The sequence below is a fragment of the Syngnathus typhle genome, unplaced genomic scaffold (genome assembly GCF_033458585.1).
Source record: "Syngnathus typhle isolate RoL2023-S1 ecotype Sweden unplaced genomic scaffold, RoL_Styp_1.0 HiC_scaffold_39, whole genome shotgun sequence".
Taxonomy (NCBI): domain Eukaryota; kingdom Metazoa; phylum Chordata; class Actinopteri; order Syngnathiformes; family Syngnathidae; genus Syngnathus; species Syngnathus typhle.
In genome coordinates this window covers 669,914-692,919 of record NW_026871945.1, presented here as the reverse complement: position 1 = coordinate 692,919, position 23,006 = coordinate 669,914, and the positions used below count along the sequence as shown (strand labels likewise).

At 42.6% G+C, this 23,006-nt stretch overlaps 1 long non-coding RNA gene across 1 annotated transcript; it reads left to right on the top strand.

Annotated features, from left to right (window-relative positions):
- Nucleotides 1-11,312: 11,312 nt before the first annotated feature.
- Nucleotides 11,313-20,260, top strand: LOC133147274 (uncharacterized). Its single transcript, XR_009711610.1, has 3 exons — nucleotides 11,313-11,558; nucleotides 12,613-12,670; nucleotides 13,291-20,260. It is a non-coding gene; the product is annotated as an uncharacterized LOC133147274 (long non-coding RNA).
- The last annotated feature ends 2,746 nt before the right edge of the window (nucleotides 20,261-23,006 follow it).

The window sequence follows — 23,006 nt, the reverse complement described above, 5'->3', positions numbered from 1 at the left end:
TCGGTGTGTGTGGGGGCTGTTGTCTTCCATCTCGTCTTTTGGCTGTGACATCATCAATTTATTAATGTTCCCTGACTATGCAAAGTTTGTTCACATGTTCATTGTTCATGTTTTTGTTTGTTTGTTCTTTTGATACTCCATGTCTTTGCTTACGTCATTATATTCTTAGTTTAATAATGCTTCCAACCGTATCTTTTCTTTGTTAGGCAAAATATTTCCCTCTGTGCAGAGCGTTCAGTAGTAATCGAAAAGCTGGCGTCTCGCATTAGGCGACATATAACGTTTAGTCAAAACACAAGATATAATCAAGTACTGAACGGTCAAGACGACTCTGGCCGTGTCCATGATTTAGAGAAAAAACATCAGGCATGCATTACACCAGTGGTCCCCAACCTTTTTTGCGCCACGGACCGGTTACATGTCAGAAATATTTTCGCGGACCGGCATTTATATAAATAAATAATACATTTATATAAATAAATAAATAATACATTTATAATAAATATATAAATACAATGAAATAAAATTATACAACTGACATAAAAACAAGTACAAATGACAAAAATAAAACTCACCATTACGTTGAATTAGTGGGAGCACTGAGTTTGTTTCTCAGAAACGAGCCGGTCCCATCTAGACGTAATCGGAGACAATGACACCCAAAGTGATTAAGGTTTGTCTTTTATTGCAGGATGCTTGGTCTCCATGTGTTGAAGCAGTTTTGAATGCTTCATTGCCTGGTTAGTGAGCCTGTCGCCACATATTAGCTTTGCGGGCTCGACTGGGGAAACATGTCACGTGACCGGGACGAGTGTGTTGACCTGAATTAATTGATCGTCGATATTTTTTTTTTTCTGTGCGGCTTGGCGGCCCGGTACCAAGTGACCCACGGACCGGTACCGGTCCGCGGGCCGGGGGTTGGGGACCACTGCATTACACAGTTCCTTAAGGGTCATTAAGCTATTCAGGCAATATATCAAAAACATTTGCTATTTCACAGTGCTCATAAATATATATCAGATCATAAAGTTATAAAAACCTTTGTCATTACCACCTATTAATATTGTCTAGTTATGTCTTCTTTATTGATTTGGTGTGTAGGTATAATTATATGCTTAAAATATTTCTTTTATTGATTTAATATGTGAATATACTTTTCTGTTTATGTACTTTATTTAATGAGGTTTGAGCATATCTGTTTTTGTAGCTAGGCAGGACTTTTTGTATTTCGACCCCATTCCTTCACTCCCTCTGAGGTCACCAACACCGTTGATACCACCAGGGTCCCTCTGTTGGCACACCCAAGTCCCTCTGTGGGGCCGCCAATGAGTGAGAAAAATAAATATAGATAAAATTCATACTCAGACATTTGTAAAAGATAAAGAGTGGAAAGGCAATTGGCCTAGACGACATTCCAGTGACAGCATGGAACTATCAAGGAGAGATGGCAGGGGAGATTCTTAAAAAGCGAGAAGATTCCCAAAAGAAGTGAAAGATGAGAAAGAAAATGTGAGAGAAAAATACATAAACAAATAACGAAATACATACATACATACATACATACATATAGACAGACAGACATCGAACGATCGCCCATTCGGTCAGTCGGTCAATCAATCAATCCATCCATCCATCCATCCATCCATCCATCCATCCATCCATCCATCCATCCATCCATCCATCCATCCATCAATCAATTTCTCACTCACTCACAAGTGTTAACTAATTTGTAATAGTATTGCAAGCAGTTTAAACTCTATTGGAATATGTGAATGTCCATATCAGTTCTATCAAATTCTAATCCTACTTTACCTTTGTAAAGGCACAGGTATCAAACTCAAGACCCAGGGGCCAGATGCAGCCAGGTACATCATTTTATGTGGCCCGCGAAGACAAATTGTGCTTCATATTCATGTGTCATTACTCGAATTGCAAATTGTCTTCACTTTTAATATTTTATTTTTAAATATTAGACCAGTTTTTATTTGTCTGATTTGAAAGCGAGTTACTTGTCAGTTTGTTTTGTAGCTTTTACTGTATATAATATGAGGTCCCCATACATTTATTTGGGGTGACAGTCATAACGGCCCTCCAAAAGAAGCTATGACTACAATGCGGCCCGCGAAAGAATTTGACACCCCTGGTATAAGGGATAGCCTTTTCAAAGCATATTCATCGTAATTTATTCAATCTGTTGTTTTACTAACATTTAATCATTGATCAATCACGTATCTTAAATCATGCATTTCCTCCTTTGAAGCGACTATGTACTTCAAACCCAAACGCCACCATTTTATAGGGAAAAAAATTGTTGACTATTTGTTTTCGACATAATACTCCCGCAGTCATCTTAAATTTGTTCAATTCATCAATCCCTTCCATTGTTTATCCTGCAAATGAATCACGTGAATAATGTGTTATTCAAACTTTAACGTTCATAAGTTATCCACCTGTTCCTAATTCGTTTCTAGTCTGTATGTTATTGTTCCAATTTTTTACATTTAATACTCTCCCACCTATTTGATCCTATTTTGAGAGGTCTACAGTTTATTATAAGCTATTTTAAAACTCTCCACACTTGTTACCAGGCTTTGGCTCCATTTCACGATGTTGTCTCCCATTCACTTCATTTCTGCCGAGCTGTTTCTTCTCCGTCTAGCACTCACTTTTTTTTTCTCCCCCTTTTGACACATTCTAAAAAATGTGTCACTATGGTTAAAAGTAAAAATAACAATGTCCATGGTAACATACCCATCGCCAGCTGGACTTTGGTGTACGTCCAGTTGCCATCCTGGCCTGGAATCACCAATTCACCATCTCACATGGCTGTATGAACAAAAGCCATTACCCTCCTGTAGCTGTGCATGCAGCTCTCCGCACAATAAACATCCATAATACCAAAAAATAAAATTCATAATGATGAACAAAAAATAATCCACACACGAGCGCATGTCAAACGTATGAAATTGAAAACTGAAACCTGCCGAGCCTGTCCTGAAAACGATCACATTTACAAACTCACTATGAAGAGTAAGGGGTTAGTTGTTAATGCATGTTCACAGACATGACACAAAATTCTCCAAGACTGCAGTTGACAACCTGCAAAGTGAACACGGGTTTAACAAATAAAGCACAATCTGCTCCCTGGGTTGCTGTTGGAGGCTGCAATACAATTAGGTAAGACATCAAAATAAAGCAAGTCGTCACAAATTCCATCACGTACATTTTGTCACACTGTCAGGTAAGTCCAGAGTTGTTGTCATACACTGTCTTGGCTCAGAGTCTTGATTGTCAATGCTGGTATAGTCACGTCTGGTCATAATCTTGAAATGGGCCTTCTCCATTGAAGTCTTTTGTTGTCAATGGTGCCCCAGAGTAATCCTAAACCCATATTTAGTCCAAAATTAGCCCTGAGCAATCTTGCCTTTTCAAATCTGTAGTATCTTTATATTTTTCAGGTGAGAGGAATGTTATCCTCTGCTGTGATCACCCATACCCTAACCTTGAATCATGATAACCATTCACAATACACAAATACCACACCACAAGCACCGACTTGAATTCATACACCATTACAGACAAACTGTCATCCCACAACAAACACATAAAACCATACAATATTGAATTGAATTAAACAGACAAAGAAGAATCTACGCACTTCTTCGATGACCGAAAAAGAAGCTCTGCTTTTCTTAGCCTGTTTCTTCCCCTGGGACTTTGTCAGACCAGAACACAATAAGGCCCCAGTGCGCTGGTGCAAGGCCGCAGCTCAAGCAACGGGGTGAGAGGCGCTTCTGCTCCTATGCAAATCATGTATCCAAATTTAAAGGACGTGAAGCCTCCCCTATATGACAGCAGAACATGTCATTGTTGGATTATTAGAATTTTTTGGGGATTATTAGAGCTCCTGTCCATACAAGAAGTATGACAATGATGTTTGTATGCCCAATGTCAAATGGCCTGAGATCAAATTGGGTGCACACGAAAGTTAGAATTTGCAAAATAAATGGAAAATAATTACAAATAGCTTCTAAAAGTAAAATAGAGAATAAATCTGACAAGTAAGACGAGCAAAAAGGTGTTCTTTGTGCGTTCTATGGGTTCTTATATGTTGTGCGTCATCCTTTTTTGTTGGTGTGTGTGAGCGCGTGCGCGCAGAGGATCCTCATGAATGTTGTGCATATGTGTGTGAGTGAGATGTGTGTCCTATGGAAGAAATCAGTCATGGAGAAGGTTCAAGAGGCTGTTGAGGAATAATGGGGAAATTGAGAAGTGGACGATGATGTGTTTAAGTTGGTTGGAGAAACTAAGATGAGCAGCGTGTGGCAGAAAGTGACTAGAACGGTGGCTTGATAGGATGAGAATAAGAGACAGCAAACGTTGTGTAGAAGACAGTGAAAGATGTCGAATGTGAACATGATGAAGGGGGCAACAGTAAAGTTGGCCTGCCTTTTGAGAGGGTGAGACTGATAAGCATGCCTGCGCTCACGCGTTGTCGTGGGGCGGGGCTGTGCGGGTGGGCCTGTGCTATGCTTGTGTGGGCGGTGGGCCGGCATTATGATTTTTGCAGGAAATGGCCAGCCTGTGACAAATCAACATTGATTTCTCAATCTATCTCTAAGGGAGAGCCCGGACATCTTGCGGAGAAAACTCATTTCGTCCGCTTGTATCCGGGATCTCGTTCTTTCGGTCACGACCCATAGCTCGTGACCATAGGTGAGGGTAGGAGCGTAAATCGACCGGTAAATTGAGAGCTTTGCCTTTTGGCTCAGCTCTCTCTTTACCACGACAGACCGGTACAGAGTCCGCATTACTGCCGACGCTGCACCGATCCGCCTGTCGATCTCGCGCTCCATCCTCCCCTCACTCGTGATCAAGACCCCAAGATACTTAAACTCCTCCACTTGGGGCAGGATCTCATCCCCGATCCGGAGAGGGCATTCCACCCTTTTCCAATCGAAGACCATGGACTCGGATTTGGAGGTGCTGACCCTCATCCCGACCGCTTCGCACTCGGCTGCGAACCGCTCCAGTGAGAGCTGGAGATCACGGCCTGAAGAAGCCAACAGCACCACGTGGTCTGCAAAAAGGAGAGACGCGATGCTGAGGTCCCCAAACCGGACACCCTCAACGCCTCGGCTGAGCCTAGAAATTCTGTCCATAAAAATTATGAACAGAATCTGTGACAAAGGGCAGCCTTGGCGTAGTCCAACCCTCACTGGGAACGAATCCGACTTACTGCCGGACATGCGGACCAAACTCTGACATCGGTGATACAGGGACCGAACCGCCCTTATCAGTTGGCTCGGTACCCCGTACTCCCGAAGCACCCCCCACAGAACCTCCCGAGGGACACGGTCGAACGCCTTCTCCAAGTCCACAAAACACATGTGGACTGGTTGGGCGAACCCTCGAGGATCCTGCTGAGGTTGAAGAGCTGGCCCACTGTTCCACGGCCAGGACGAAAGCCACACTGTTCCTCCTGAATCCGAGGTTCGACCTCCCGACGGACCCTCCTCTCCAGCACCCCTGAATAGACCTTACCAGGGAGTCTGAGGAGTGTAATTCCCCTGTAATTGGAACACACCCTCCGGTCCCCCTTCTTAAAGAGGGGAACCACCACCCCAGTCTGCCAATCCAGAGGTACTGTAACTGATGTCCACGCGATGCTGTAGAGACGTGTCAGCCATGACAGCCCCACAACATCCAGAGCCCTTAAGGAATCCGGCCGGATCTCACCCACCCCCGGGGCCTTGCCACCGAGGAGTTTTTTAACTACCTCAGTGACTTCAACCCCAGAGATTGGAGAGTCCGCCTCAGAGTCCCCAGGCCCTGCCTCCACAATGGAAGGCGTGTCGGTGGAATTGAGGAGGTCTTCGAAGTATTCTCCCCACCGACACACGACGTCCCGAGTCGAGGTCAGCAGCACGCCATCTCCACTGTAAACAGTGTTGACGTTGCACTGCTTCCCCTCCTGAGACGCCGGATGGTGGACCAGAATTTCCTCGAAGCCGTCCGGAAGTCATTCTCCATGGCCTCGCCAAACTCCTCCCACGCCCGGGTTTTTGCCTCAGCAACCGCCGAAGCCGCGTTCCGCTTGGCCATCCATTACCTGTCAGCTGTCTCGGGAGTCCCGCAGGCCAAAACGGCCCGATAGGACTCCTTCTTGATCACTCAATTGTGAGAACATTTCACAGCACATTTGTTTGAGAAAGGAATGACTCATACAAGGACCTGAGAAGCGGCTGCACTGCTATTCACATTGAAATTTATTTAGAACTACAGTACTTAGCTGTGTGTCAGAAAGGTTCGACACATAATTGTCACGTCTCGTCCCCTCGTCTTGCTATGTGTCTAGGTTGCCATAGTTTCTGTTCGCGTCGCCACTTCCCTCCTGTGTCACCTCAATCAATGTAATCGCGGTCACCTACCTCGTGTTTCGTGTTTTGTTTTTAAGTCCTGTCTGCCCCTCACTCCCCGTCGGATCATTGTTGTCGTACTGTCTTGCTGTCGTCTTGTTTCACGTCACGGTCAGTCTGTCAAGTTATTGTTTGTTAAGTCATGTCAGTTTGCCTTTTGAGTTCCCTTCAATAAACCCTGGTCCAAGCTGCATTTGGTCGCCCTGCTCCATAGTTCCGTGACAATAATAGGAGGACAATCTCTCTACACTGTCACATCATACATCAGTTTTTGTGAGGATCTGCGTGTGCAGATTAAGACCTTCTGCACATACCACAACAACAAACCTTGGTTTACACCGAACCTCAGGAGGCTGCGCAAAGTCAAGGAGGAGGCCTACAGGAGCGGCGACCGCAACCTGTTAAAGCAGACCAGAAACACACTGAACCGAGAGGTCAGGAAAGCCAGGAGGTGTTACGAGGAGAACCTGAAGTGACACCTCTCTGCCAATCCTGATCCCTCAACAGTGTGGAAAGGTCTGCAGAGCATCACGGGCTACAAGAAACGAACCCCCTGTCCTGTGGAGAGCCCAAGGCTTGCTAACCAGCTAAACAGGTTCTACTGCAGGTTTGATCGGTCCTCCCACACAACGGGACTTCCTGCAGCACAATCTACATACTCACCTCTCCCCACAACTGCTCTGTCCACACCTCTATCATCGTTGTCACCCACTCTCTCTTGCAGAGGCCGCGCCCGCACTCCAGATCCGCGAGGAGGAAGTGCGCCAGATGTTCCGGAGACAAAAGACCAGGAAGGCCCAGACGGCGTGTCACCTTCCTGCTTGAAAGTCTGCGCTGAGCAGCTGGATCCCACCTTTGCACGGATCTTCAACCGTTCTCTGGAGCTGTGTGAGGTGCCCTCGTGCTTCAAGAGCTCCACCATCGTTCCAGTGGCCAAGAAGCACGCCATCACAGGTTTGAATGATTATAGACCTGTCGCACTGACATCTGCGGTCATGAAATCTTTCGAGAGGTTAGTGCTGAACCACCTGAAGGATGTCACGGGCCCCCTGCTTGACCCCCTCCAGTTTTCCTACCGGGCAAACAGGTCAGTGGATGATGCGGTCAACATGGGACTGAACTACATCCTGCACCACCTGGACACCCCAGGAACGTACGCCAGGATCCTGTTCGTGGACTTCAGCTCGGCGTTCAACACCATCGCTCCTGACATCCTCCAACAGAAGCTCATCCAGCTTGCGGTGCCTGCCTCCACCTGTCAGTGGATCACCAGCTTCCTGAGCAACAGGAGACAGCGTGTGAGGCTGGGGGGCATCACATCTGACACCCGGACCACCAATACTGGAGCCCCTCAGGCGGGGTCCTCTCCCCACTGCTCTTCTCTCTCTACATCAATGATTTCTCCTCAGGTGACTCTCCTGTGAAGCTCCTGAAGTATGCAGACAACACCACTCTCATCGGACTGATCCAGGACGGTGATGAGACTGCGTACAGACAGGAGGTGGAGCAGCTAGTCCACTGGTGCAGCCAAAACCACCTGGAGTTGAACCCGCTCAAGACCGTGGAGATGACAGTGGACTTCAGGCGAGACCCTTCACCACTTTTACCCCTCACTATACGCAGTAATACTATTCTCTCCACAGACACCTTCAAGTTCCTGGGAACCACAATCTCTCGGGACCTGAAATGGACCGGCCACATAAACTCTGTCCGGAAGAAGGCCCAGCAGAGGCTGTATTTCCTGAGACAGCTCAAGAAGTTCAACCTGCCGCAAGAGCTTCTGAAGACCTTCAACACTGCCATCATTCAGTCTGTCCTCTGCAAATCACTGTCTGGTTTGGATCGGCCTCCAAACAAGACAAGCACAGACTGCAACGGACAATCAGGACTGCAGAAAAGATCATTGGAATCAACCTCCCATCTATCCAAGACTCATACCTGTTGTTAGAAAAATGTATATATATGTTATCATGCGTTCTCTAATCAATGCTTTACCGCAATATTACTGCAATACATCCTTGCTGTTTGGTCTTGCTGTTTTTATGATGTACCACAGAAGAGAAAAGTTATGCCTGGGTCAGACAGGACGCAGCTGGCAACTCAGTGGCAACTCAGCAAAAAGAAGATATGCCAGCCTCAGTCACAAAGGGAAGACTAGAGTTCCTTTTACAGATGATTTTAATGATCTTCGCCAAAAATATCACCGTAGAACTAACAGAAATAGGAACAACAAAACCATTAGTTCGTACATACATATTACACAAATAAACACATTACACACGAATAAAGAGTAACGAACACACCACTTTGCCTGCTTGTGGCTAGGGCTGGGGTTAATCTTCTTGAAAGATGAGTCTTTATATGGATTTAAACACCAGCGTCGGAGTCCGCCATACACTTATACTGATCGCTACAGGACAGGAACCGGAAGTTCGAGCCAAAACTCACGTGACGTAAAACCCCAAATTTTAGACTAATTCTCTACAAAAAATAGAATATATTTACTAATATGGAGATAATAGTGCCATAACCAATGTACACAACTTAAACAATGTACAAACAAAATAAATCAAAATAATTAGTGTAAACCTACATCGATCGCAAGAGCGCCATCCACTGGAATCAGCGAAAGCTTCATGCACAAACTTACATCATTTACAGAAGACATCTACCGAGACAGTTCCTTTCTAACAAAGACCACTTTGTTAGACAACATGCCTCATTGCTGTCTTGCACCCCAGATGAACCTCCAAGTGACCATTAAAGTCAGGGTTTTTCCAAACTATCTTGATCGTAAGATTATATTGGTGCGTATCCAGTAATAAATAACCTAGCTTGTCTCATCCTACACAAGGTCGTAATACATCCCTTGCTATGTTTTGACTAGAGAACAAGGGCTTTCTCTTCTCAACTCAAACTCCTTTTCTAAGATGTTCTTATCAGTATGTAACACCTGGTGATTTTTTGCTTACGAGGCAAAGCCCACTTGCTTTCTTAGGGGCCTTGTCTAACAATTGTGGGTAGGGCAAATCCAAATAAAAAGAGCGGGAGTGTATACAGATATTTAGTGTAGTGAGATTGTTGTAAGCTATCTGTACTGCACTCCTCGCGAGAAAAGACTTAATATTCCGTCTCACTTGTGGTTTGTTTGCTGTTGCTCTTCCCTTAACAGTTATTCAGTCAGCGAATTAAACCTGACACCTCTCCAGGACCAGGAAACGTGCAAGGAACATCTCTACAGACCCTTCTCACCCAGGTTGCAGTCTGTTTGAACTACTCCCCCCCGGACGGCATTATAGAGCTCGGTACGCCAAAACCAGCAGACACAGAGACAGCTTGTTCCCCCAGGCTGTTGCTCTGATGAACTCACACCACTCTTAGAGTCTCAAAGTCATTACTGTGCAATAACATCCTGCTCTCCACACCTTTTTTGAATTTGTCTACACTGTTTGTACTATGTGTCCTCTCTGCATCCATTGTAGCCTGGTCATCCTGGAAGAGGGACCTTCCCATCTCTGGTCTCTTCTCAAGGTTTCTCATTTCCCCTAGCTGGAGTTTTGAGTTTTTCCTTGCCCTTTTGGGAGTTTAAGATCAGGGATCATATTTGAGAATATTTGCCATTTTTCACATGTCCTGAGTGTTGTTAGTCACCTAAATGTTGAACAGAGGGTGATCCTTGTTTGGCACGCTCAAACATGGCGAATAAAAAAACTCTTGAATCTTGAATCTCTACAATAATAAACTGTCAGAATCCATACTTAATTTCAAAGGTAAATAAAATGTTTTTTTAAATTAACTAACTGATCATTATTGTTTCATTTTAATAACATAAATTCAGCTATCTCAGGGTTTACTGTTGTAAGAACATAAGCAGGCGATTGAGAGGTGGTTTTATGCAGCAACTTCTTTGGTGAAGTGCTGAGCTGCACGGCAATGCACTGGTTGATTTTATGTTCCCACCCTTACCTTAAAGAGGAAGTCAAATAAAAAATGTTTTTTACAATACAATGCACCTCCAATCTTCTAAACATGACATTCTGATTAATAGTTTGTAGAATAGCAATTTAGCAGAAAAGGAATGGAGGCGCATAGAACATGAGACATTTTTAAACTTATTTCCCGCTTTAACTTTGTTTGTCTTGGGAGAACATAAATTCACCAAGTTTGGGGATTTTTTTACCACTATATTTCTATTTGTGACATGGTGGATTGCTATACAGACCTTTGTTAATCCATGTGTGAGGTTACCAATTTGAAAAAAACTCTGAGTCGATATCCTTAACTGGACATTGCATGCTGCTGCAGTGATTTATTGTCGTCTTTTATGGGCATGCCTCAGTGGGGCTGGGTGAGTCAGGTAAGTGTTAGGTCAGAGATAAATAGACCCGTGTGGGCGGAGAAACATATGTTAATGCAGCCGTATCCAATGTGGAACATGGCACCATGAGTAAAGATGCCTCAGTTGCATTTTAGTTGTAGCAAATAGAAATTATATTATACTTGAAGCCAAAAGAGTTGAGGACAAATTATGTTTTAAGGTAGTATTTGACCATTATTGTTATTGTCATATTATTTGGTGAATAAAACTTTGCTGACTGTATATATATATATATATATATATATATATATATATATATATATATATATATATATATATATATATATACATATATATATATATATATATATATATTTTTTTTTTCGAGACACGATGGACATTCTGCAGGGTTTTCCATTTCAGTGTATGCATCTGTGTGTCGCATGTTTTTGTTGGTAAACAAAAACATGCGACACACAGATGTACATATATACAGTATATATATGTACCACATTAAACGTGGCGGACGCGCTTACGTATCACAGCAACATGTCAATGAGCTCAAGGCGGGGTCTATTTATATTCAATGTCGATAGTGAATGGATTGCACATTCAAATCGTTCTTGTCACACAAGCGTCACCGAAAGGTGTCAGTTGAGTATTGAATACCCTACCGACAACAGCTCCAAGAACAAAGTACACATTTTCAGCCGGATTACTTGAACCGCGTGGAATTTAACACAAAATGTTGAGGACAAAAGGGACAACAGCACTTCTGATGCTGCTAATACTCGTCTTTCTGCACTCAAATGCCGTTATAGGTGAGTTTCTCCAGTCCGCTGACTTACGTTGATCGTTAAGTCGCCAATGTGACTCTTGATTGCATCCAACCACATACGTATAACTAAGTTTTCGTGGTAGTGGTAGTGTGTGTGTGGTAATTGTGTTCTCGCCATTCTTGGAGACCTGCAACATAGCGTTAACGTCTGAGAAGCGCTTTTAAAAACACCAGGAGTTGAAAACATTTTAATTATAGAATTATAGAGAGCGAAATATGCAAACTTGGGTAATTATATAGAACTTAAAGCCAGAAATGGGGAAAGATTGTAAAAAACAATTAAATACAGACATAACCTTAAATTCATTTTCTCTTCATTTTACATTTCATATATAATTTTGATATTTAAATTGTCAAATTAATGAACATGCCAAATACATGAAAAAATATCCATATTAGTGAATAGGGGTTAAAACTAGTCAGTTAAATGAGTTATTACCTTGATTAATTTCAACCCCCTTTTAAATCCATAAATATGTTACCGTTTTTTTCCACGTATAATGCACCCCCATGTATAATACGCACCCAAAAAATGGCATGTCGATGCTGGAAAAAAGCCTGTACCCATGTATAATACGCACCCAAATTTTGACTCCTACTTAAGTCCGTAAACGTAAAATTATCTCAGAAAAAAGATCATCTTTGGGAACAACCGGTTGTTATTCTGCCAGTCAGTATCACTGCGCATGTGCTAGCAAACTCGATAGCGAAGAAATGTTTCGGATTTGTGTAGGGCAGTGATCCCCAACTGCCGGGCCGCGGACCGGTACCGGTCCGTGGGTCACTTGGTACCAGGCCGCCAAGCCGCACAGAAAAAAAAAAATAAATATCGCCGATCAATTAATTCAGGTCAAGACACTCGTTCCGGTCACGTGACATGTTTCCCCAGTCGAGCCCGCAAAGCTAATATGTGGCGACAGGCTAACTAACCAGGCAATGAAGCATTCAAAACTGCTTCAACACATGGAGACCAAGCATCCTGCAATAAAAGACAAACCTTAATCACTTCGGGTGTCATTGTCTCCGATTACGTCTAGATGGGACCGGCTCGTTTCTGAGAAACAAACTCAGTGCTCCCACTAATTCAACGTAATGGTGAGTTTTATTTTTGTCATTTGTACTTGTTTTTAGGTCAGTCGTATCATTTTATTTCATCGTATTTATATATTTATTATAAATGTTTTATTTATTTATTTATTTATTTATATAAATGTATTATTTATTTATATAAATGCCGGTCCGCGGAAATATTTCTGACATGTAACCGGTCCGTGGCGCAAAAAAGGTTGGGGACAACTGGTGTAGGGTACATTGTGACAGGAAACGAGCAGGTGATCGAGCAAGCGTCTGATACGAGAGCATTGTGTTCGTATGGAGCGTTTTTGAAGTGAACAGCAGAGAAGAAAGGAACAAGGCAAATTGTTGTGAAATAAAATATTACCTGTAATACGCATTTAGGTAGAGAAATGAACTCTCACTCTTTATATAGCTGACGTGTCAAATAAATAAATAAATAAATTGTACCCATGAATAATGCACACCCCAGATTTTAGGACAATAAATTTGTTAAATATTGCCCATTATCCATGTATAATGGAAAAAAACAGTAATCACGGGATTAAGACTCATTTAGGCCTAATATAATTTGTATTCTTTTCATGTACTGTTGCTTGGCCTAATATAATTTTTATTCTTTTCATGTACTGGTACCGCAGAAAAACTACACTTCATCAGATCTTGCGAGACCGAAAATAAACATCTAGCATACCACACTGGTGGCAATAGTCTGGGCTTGTTATGCAGAGATTTCATCCATTTTTACAAATAAAGGTGTCACGACGAATGGTATGTTCATTTTTACAAAGTTAATATGGTGAATCAAGTTATATGGCCGCTAAGATCAAAACAAACTTTGAAAATGGTTAGTTGCACTATAGGCGGAGTCCTTGTTTGAATTTTATATGCATGTATTATTTTTTATATTGGCCATTTTTTTAATTCTTAGAATGGAGTGTTGAGGGGCTGTTTGTGTGACTTTTTATGAATTAAATTCAGTTAAATAAAAAAAATGTGTCTGCATAAGAAAATCAATCCTCTTCCACATGCATCGGTATATCTTCATTTGTCAGGGTATCATTTGCTAAAAAATTGATCAAAAAAATAATCAAGTTTTTTTTTTTTTATACAATAAATACAATGTGCCATTAGCTATGATTTAACAACAAAACATTTGATTAATAGCATTCAAATATTTTAATTGCTTGACAGAACTAGTTAAAACCCTTTATAGTTTAAGCGGCCCGTATGCGGCCTGCACATGCATCGGTGTATCTTCATGTGTCAGGGTATCATTCGCTAAAAAATGGATCAGAAAAATAATCAAGTTTTTTTTTTTTTTTTACAATAAATACAATGTGCCATTAGCTATGATTTAACAACAAAACATTTGATTAATAGCTTTCAAATATTTTAATTGCTTGACAGAACTAGTTAAAACCCTTTATAGTTTAAGCGGCCCGTATGCGGCCTGCATGAGGGTCCTGTGCGCAAGGTAAAAGTCAAACCACACCATTTGAAGACCTGGACATTGCTTGTCCCGTGCCACATACCTTCAAAGGTTAATTAAAAATGTCCCAAAATTATTTTCTAATTTCATAAATTTTCATGAATGGACCAAAGCTGCTTTGCTTTTATTTTGAAGTTGTCTCATTTCACGTACATAATGACGTATCAAGACGTGCGCATGATTGGATCGTTGTTACAAGCAGGTCACCACATGACTTTAGCCCAGAAAAATGTCTGCTCGTGCTTAAAAAAGAATGCTAGATGCTGAATGCAGAGTTTTCAACAAATATTGGACAGCTAAGTATTTATTTACGGTTGTCAGAGGTAAAGCTGTATTTAGTTTGCGGGGAGCAGATCGCCGTGTTTAAGGACTACAATTTGAATCGGCATTACGAGGCGAAACATGAGAAACTTGAATGATGCTGAAACGGCACGGACATCGGAAGCTTTGCTAGCTAAGCTGCAAAAGCAACAAGGCTTTTTTTTTTTACCAAGCTTCACACATCCAGGGATGCAGAAACCTAGACCAGCTCTGTAATATCGTTCAAAATTACTCAATACAGTTGGCCGTTCTCGGAGGGGGAGTTTGTCAAAAAGGGCTTGATGGACTATGCCCTGAAAGAAAGAAGCATTTGAGCAAATCTCGCTGTCCAGGCGAATCGTGACAAGAAGGATCGAGAACATTGCGGGAAATCTGCAGCTTCAGCGGCAACACAAAGTAGCAAATTTTGACTTTTTCTTCTTGTCTGGACGAAAGCTGTGATGCCCACGACACAGAGCAGTTACCGTAATTTCCGGACTATAAACCACACCGGACTATAAGCCGCACCAGCTAAAATCCGGGGATATTTTAGTTTCTTTCTTATATAAGCCGCACCGGACTATAAGCCGCACGTGCACACAAGTTTTTTACAAAGAAAGACAGTACACAGAAAGCCTTTTTAAAGTTTTAATAACATACTTTAACTTGTCTTTCTAAACATTGCCTGTGACGCAGCAGTAGTACCGCAGCAACACAGAAGTGTGCACGCGAGTTATTAACAAAGAAAGACTGGACACAGAAAGCTTTTTTAAAGTTTTAATAACATACCTTAACATTTCTTTCCAAACACTGCCTGTGACGCGGCAGTAATACCGCAGCAACACGGAAGTAACACAGCACTAATAGGGTTTGATTAAATAAAACATACCGGTAAAAGTCACTGAGACGCGGCGGTAACACAGCAGCAACACGGTAGCACAGCACTAACAGGGCTGATTAAAAAAGCATACAAGTAAAAGTAAAAAAAAGAGCTTCATCGTCTTCATCTTCCTCCTGTGCATTGAAACCATCAAAGTCTTCCGATTGGAATAGCGTTAGTTATCCTTTGCCACACACTTTCTCAGTATATCTTTCGTCGTCGGTTTTATGCATTTCTTCTAGCATTTTCCATGATGAGGGTCTGTTCATGCTAATTTTATTCATGCACGAAGCGCTAAATTACATTAAGCTAGCGAGCGACACGCATAGCTTCAGAGTAGTCGGGACCACGAAATAAAGAAAAGGGTGATGCAACACAATGTCATCAACATCGACTGCCTTTAGCTTAAAAGCGGCATCATATGCATTTCTTTTGTCCCCCATAATGACGGTTTGTGTATAAAAGCTTCCTTTCAGTAATGTCCGTCTTGATCTCGTTCTGTCTCTTCTTTGTGTGAATTATACGGCACTATTTGCCTGGCGGATGGATATGCGATAAACACACCACTTTTCTCCCCAGTGACCATGTCATATCCCTCCGCCCAGCAAAGCGGTGCTGCACAACAGCTGTCCACAGCCTATTTACGAGTGTATAAACAGATACTTTCAAGTTTTAATCATTAATTACACCATTATAGCTCAGAAATTGATCTAAACACAAATAATTAGTGACAACTATCGAAACACATCAATGATATAAGCTGGGTGACAATCGTCCTTGACATTAGTACATAATGTAAACATTAGCCTAAGTGCAACTCAACGTGGCCGCATTGATCGTAACTTACGCTCCGTTTCCCCCCCAAATCTAGAGGCAAAACATTGTTCTCTCGCTGCTCCCGGGTTCTTCCATCTTGGCTGCGCGCGGGGCATTGTGGGTCTTGTAGGTGCACGCACGCAGGCAGGCGCGGGCGCGCACGCAACAACTAAATTTGTCTTCATAACAAGCAAGCAGGGCTGTGGACAGTATTCCTACGCGCATTCTCAGCAGCATGATGAAAATAAAATTGAACGTATTTATTTTTATTGTTGGACTCGGTGGACTCGGTCAAAATCAGCACCGAGTCCGAGTCCGGCAAAAATGACTGAGTCTGACCGAATCCGAGTCCCCGAGTCCACAGCCCTGGCATGGACACACTGGGACTGAAATCGGACGGACTGGCAGGTTTTACAATGGACAGTGGTCCAAATCTTACAGGGAGAAATGTCGGACTTTTGAACGTATGCAAGATAGTGACGGAGATGATATACAGCAGTGTTTTTCAGCCGGGGTGCCGCGGCACACTGGTGTGCCGCAAAATATTGTCAGGGGTGCCGTGGGAAATTCTCCAATTTGTGCGCCTGTGCGGTGTAGCGCCCGGCAGAGTAATCATATCTTCCATATCAGAAGGTGGCAGCAGCAGGTAGCGATTTGCCTTGTGCTTGCAGACGAGAAAATTGGTGACGCATGGCAGCGGCAGGTATATGGGATGCCCATGCAGGTAGCATTGACAGCGACGTTGTCATTGTGGATAGCGAGACGAGTCGATAGTGACAGTGATGGAGACGTTTTTTAAGAGAAAAAATGCTGACACTGTATTCAGCACACACTGGTGTGCCGTGAGAGACGTTCCGCTGTGCCGTGGGATTGTTAAATATTAATTACGGAGCGCATTATAAACAGGATCGCCAAACCACTGGCCAGTTCGCGCAAGGCATGGTCAGCCACTCGCTAATCGTGCATGCGTGGAGAATCAGAGAATCTTGAGATTTCATATTGTGTCGGTCTGATTGTATTGCATCGGCACATATTCAGTTTAGGTGTGTGTTGCTGTGTGCTTTTGCTAACAGTGACAGACACTATGACGGTTGTGGTGCGTTTGTGGTCCAATGGAAATCCGAGCATGCAGTTCAACCGGAGAACCTGGATTGGCTATTTTTCACATACATAAAATAAACAGTCAAGTCGAGACACCTCGACTGTGATAGCCACTCAGCTGCTGTCAGAACAGCAGAGCGTCTTTAAAAGTGACTTTGTTCTTATTGTTGCAATATTTATAGACCTAGTCTAAAACAGTAAACCAAATCACGTTGATTGTTTTATTTTAATCACAATCACTTTAAATAGTTTATTTCTTACACCGTCTAAAACCTTTTTAAAAAACTGTCACTTTTATTTAAAAAAAGGAATACAATTTAAAGAATATTTAGTATTTATTTTTATTAAATTACCGTTTATTTCCATGTATAATGCGCAAAATTTAACTAATTTATTGTCCTAAAATCTGGGGTGCGCATTATACATGGGTACCATTTTTTTTGAAGAAGAAGAAGAAAATCATGGTACAACAATTTTTGAAGAAAATCTTGTCACGGATGGAGAGTGGAAAGGAGCAGGGCGACCAAGTGCAGCTTGAACCAGGGTTCATTTGAGGAACTCAAAACACAGACTTGGTAAACTATCATAACTCTCTAGTAACAAAACCAACAACAGGACTGACTGACAAAGACGTTGAACAAAAAGACAGGGTGACATTACCAAAGACAGGAACAGAAACCTGTGTTATTGTCAAATATTGTTTGTTTTTTAATCTCCATCGCGGACTGGACGTCATACGGAGGCAGTATCACTGCTCATGCGCACTATGGATCCGATGCGAATAGTCCTCTTCTTGACTGACAATGAATGTGATAGTTTAATACAATCAGCAAATAACAAAATGCGTATTACAGGTAATATTTTATTTCACAACACTTTGCCTTGTTCCTTTCGTCTCTGCTGTTCACTTCAAACACGCTCCATACGAACACAATGCTCTCGTATCAGACGCTTGCTCGATCACCTGCTCGTTTGCTGTCACAATGTACCCTACACAAATCCGAAACATTTGTTGCGGCTCCGAGTCACGACGAGGGGCAAGTTTTGGTTTCCAAGGGTGTTTTTATTCCTCTTCAAATTCTCTCCCATACAGAGCCGCCTTTTTCACCTGTCCGCACGCCTTTTCACATGTCGGCACTTTAACCTAACTGATCGCGGTGGTGCCTTTACGGGCAGTCGGAGAAATCAACCCCAACAAAAAAAATACATCCAGCCTAGTTAAGACCATACCAAAGACTATAAACATGGGACCCATTGCCTCCCTGCTTGGCACTCAGCATTAAGGGTTGGAATTGGGGGGTTAGATCACCAAATGATTCCCGAGTCACTGCTCCCATCCCCCTCTCCCCTCTCCCCCAGGGGATGGATCAAAATCACACAGGGATGGGTCAAATGCAGAGGACAAATTTCACCACACCCAGATGCGTGTGTGACGATCATTGGGACTTAAAAAAAATAAAACATTAATAAAAATAAAATAATTTGGGTGCGTATTATACATGGGTACAGGCTTTTTTCCAGCATTGACATGCCATTTTTAGGGTGCGTATTACACATGGGGGCGCATTATACATGGAAAAAAACGGTATTTGACTTTCCATACATATATATAGGAATAGGACTTTACGTCTTTCGTTGCAATATAACTGATTTTAATATAGAAGCATAACTGTCAGGGAACAGAGACAGGGCTACCAAGTGCAGCATGATCCTTTATTGGCAAAGGGGAAAAGGGGAAGTGGAACACTGGACCTGTGGTCTGGCTGGCGTGGCAGAGCAGCCGAGCACAGCGCGTAGTCGTAGTCGGAGGCAGGCAGTCGAAGGACGAGCAGGTCGTCAGGACAGGCGGCGATCAGAAGCGTGGTCGAAGGGCGAGCAGGTAGTCAGGACAGGCGGCGATCAGAAGCGTGGTCGAAGGGCGAGCAGGTAGTCAGGACAGGCGGCGGTCAGAAGCGTGGTCGAAGGTCACGGAAGCAGGTGGCTACAAAGATCGGTCCGGCGAAAAAGGCAGTAGTGTCACGGGCAGGGTAAGCAGACGAACTGACAACCACTGGCAGAACACAGAGAGGTTAAGTAGGGGACCTAACGAGCTGTAGCTCGTGTGTGCCGCGAGATTTTTTCCAATAAAAAGGTGTGCCGTGAATGAAAAAAGGTTGGGAAACACTGATATACAGGACTGTCTTAGAAAATTAGAATATTATGATAAAGTTCTTTATTTTCTGTAATGGAATTAAAAAAAAAAAAAAGTCATACATTCTGGATTCATTACAAATCAACTGAACTACTGCAAGCCTTTTATTATTTTAATAAAACTGATTATGGCATACAGCTTAAGAAAATTCAAATATCCTCTCTCAAAATATTAGAATATAATGAAAAAGTAAACTAGTAGGGTATTCAATTAATCACTTGAATCGTCTAATTAACTCAAAACACCTGCAAGGGTTTCCTGAGCCTTGAAAAACACACAGCTTGGTTCACTAAACTAAATCACAAGTATTTGCAACGACCCGGACTGTCTCAGTAATTATAGGCCAGTTTCAAACCTCCCATTCATAGCAAAACGTCTTGAAAAAGTAGTAGCTCAGCAGCTTATTGATTACATGGTTGCCAATAATCGATATGACTCTTTTCAGTCTGGTTTTAGAGCTAATCATTCCACTGAGACAGCACTTGCTAAAGTGACTAATGATCTCCTTGTAGTTATCTGTTTTGTTACTACTCGATCTTAGTGCTGCTTTCGACACTGTAGACTTCGATATTTTATTAGGGCGTCTTAAAAGTTGTGTTGGTATTTCAGGGTCAGCACGAGGCTGGTTCCATTCCTATCTATCAGACAGGACGCACCGAGTGGTCCATGGCAATACGTCCTCTGAGCTCTATAATGTTACGTGTGGTGTCCCACAGGGATCGGTACTCGGACCAATTCTATTTAATATTTACCGTTTTTTTCCATGTATAATGCGCCCCCATGTATAATACGCACCCTAAAAATGGCATGTCGATGCTGGAAAAAAGCCTGTACCCATGTATAATACGCACCCACATTTTTTTTTTTTTTAAAGTCCCAATGATCGTCACACACGCATCTGGGTGTGGTGAAATTTGTCCTCTGCATTTGACCCATCCCTGTGTGATTTTGATCCATCCCCTGGGGGAGAAGGGAGCAGTGAGCAGCAGCGGTGCCGCGCTCGGGAATCATTTGGTGATCTAACCCCCCAATTCCAACCCTTGATGCTGAGTGCCAAGCAGGGAGGCAATGGGTCCCATTTTTATAGTCTTTGGTATGGTCTTAACTAGGCTGGATGTATTTTTTTTGTTGGCGTTGATTTCTCCGACTGCCCATAAAGGCACCACCGCGATCAGTTCGGTTAATATGAAAAGAGGAAAGTGACGTGCGGACATGTGAAAAAGGCGGCTCTGTATGGGAGAGAAGTTGAAGAGGAATAAAAACACCCTTGGAAACCAAAACTTGCCCCTCGTCGTGACTCGGAGCCGCAACAAATGTTTCAGATTTGTGTAGGGTACATTGTGACAGCAAACGAGCAGGTGATCGAGCAAGCGTCTGATACGAGAGCATTGCGTTCGTATGGAGCGTGTTTGAAGTGAACAGCAGAGACGAAAGGAACAAGGCAAAGTGTTGTGAAATAAAATATTACCTGTAATACGCATTTTGTTATTTGCTGATTGTATTAAACCATCACACTCATCGTCAGTCAAGAAGAGAAGAGGACTATTCACATCGGATCTATAGTGCGCATGCGCAGTGATACTGCCTCCGTATGACGTCCAGTCCGCGATGGAGATTAAAAAACAAACAATATTTGACAATAACACAGGTTTCTATTCCTGTCTTTGGTAATGTCCCCCTGTCTTTTTGTTCCACGTCTTTGTCGGTCAGTCCTGTTGTTGGTTTTGTTAGAGAGTTATGTTAGTTTACCAAGTCTGTGTTTTGAGTTCCTCCAATGAACCCTGGTCCAAGCTGCACTTGGTCGCCCTGCTCCTTTCCACGTTCCATCCGTGACAAGATTTTCTTCAAAAATTGGTGTACCAGGATTTTCTTAAAAAAAAAATAATAATAAAAAAATAAAATGAAAAAAATTGTACCCATGTATAATGCGCACCCCAGATTTTAGGACAATAAATTAGTTAAATTTTGCGCATTATACATGGAAAAAAACGGTATATGATTCCGCTTGGGGACATAATACGTAAATATAATATTAGTTTTCAATGCTACGCGAATGACACCCAATTATATATGCCGTTATCGATGACAGATCCGCGGGATTGTTGTAATCTTGAGGGCGTGCCTTGCGGAGATCAAGCAATGGATGTCTCTCAACTTCCTTCGTCTTAACCCAGATAAAACTGAGATGTTGATAATTGGTCCAACTCGTTATCAACACTTATTTAAGGAAACCACTATAACTATAGATAACCGTACTATCACTCAGAGCGATACTGAAGACCAAAGACTATAAAAATGGGACCCATTGCCTCCCTGCTTGGCACTCAGGATTAAGGGTTGGAATTGGGGGCTTAGATCACCAAATGATTCCCGAGCGCGGTACCGCTGCTGCTCACTGCTCCCCTCTCCCCCAGGGGATGGATCAAAATCAAAGTCAAAGTCAAAGTCAGCTTTATTGTCAATCTCTCCACATGTCACAACACACAAAGAGACCGAAATTACGTTTTTCTCTATCCCACGGTGACGAGACACATAACACGATAGACATACATGTACGCGACACAATATAAAAACAAGAAGGCAAAAATTCTACCAATCAATAGTAAGAGTGATGAATAAATAATAAATAAACAGATAACACAATAAATAACGGAGCCAGCAAGCATAGCGCAAAAGTAAAAAACATCATAAACAAAAAGGCACAAACAATAAATAAGAGTAATAACAAATAATAAATAATAATTGATGGGTTAAATGCAGAGGACAAATTTCACCACACTCAGATGTGTGAGTGACGATCATTGGGACTTTAACTTTAACTTTATTGAAATCTTGTCTCCTGAAAACGACAAACTAAAACAAATGGTCTATCCTGCCACACATAGTAAGTGAAAAAACTTGTATGTTTTTGTTTGTGGAATTTGTTGAACTGAGAGTTTGTCTGTGTGAGACAATGCACACAATGTTCATTGTTGAAAATGTGGTCTTTGGTCTGTGGTTTTAGTACTGTAGGAGTCAATTTGTTATTATCATGTTGGTGCGTGACATGATAATGTCACACAAATTTGGCTGAGCAGAGGTGTGTGTGTGCGTGTGGGTGTGCGTGAGTGTGTGTGTGTGTGTGTGTATGAGTATGTGTGTGGGGGGGGGGGTGGATGTTCATGTGTGCTCATGTGTATGATGTGGCTCTTTGCGATGACACAGGAAAAAATGTGGCTCTTAGTCTCTGACTGGTCGGCCACCCCTGCTCTAGACCCTGCAGGCATTTTCTTGGCCCTCGGTGTCGCTAAAAGACTCGCGTTTTGCGAACGAAGGTTACGAGACGGAACATAAGGAACAACTAGGTCAGGGGTGGGCTGGGGAGGTGGTTAGGTGGCAACCAAGCTGACAGCGGCTATCTGGATTCTCGTGGACCAATTCAGGATGGGGGAACTGCAGCTCAACCGCCTCGAAGACACTGCCAGGACAATTGAGGGCTCCTCCGGCAGCTCTTTGCTTTGACCTGGACATCCAGTTTTTCATTGATTTTCATATTATGTATTATTTGTGCCCTCTCTGCATCCATTGCAGCCTGGTG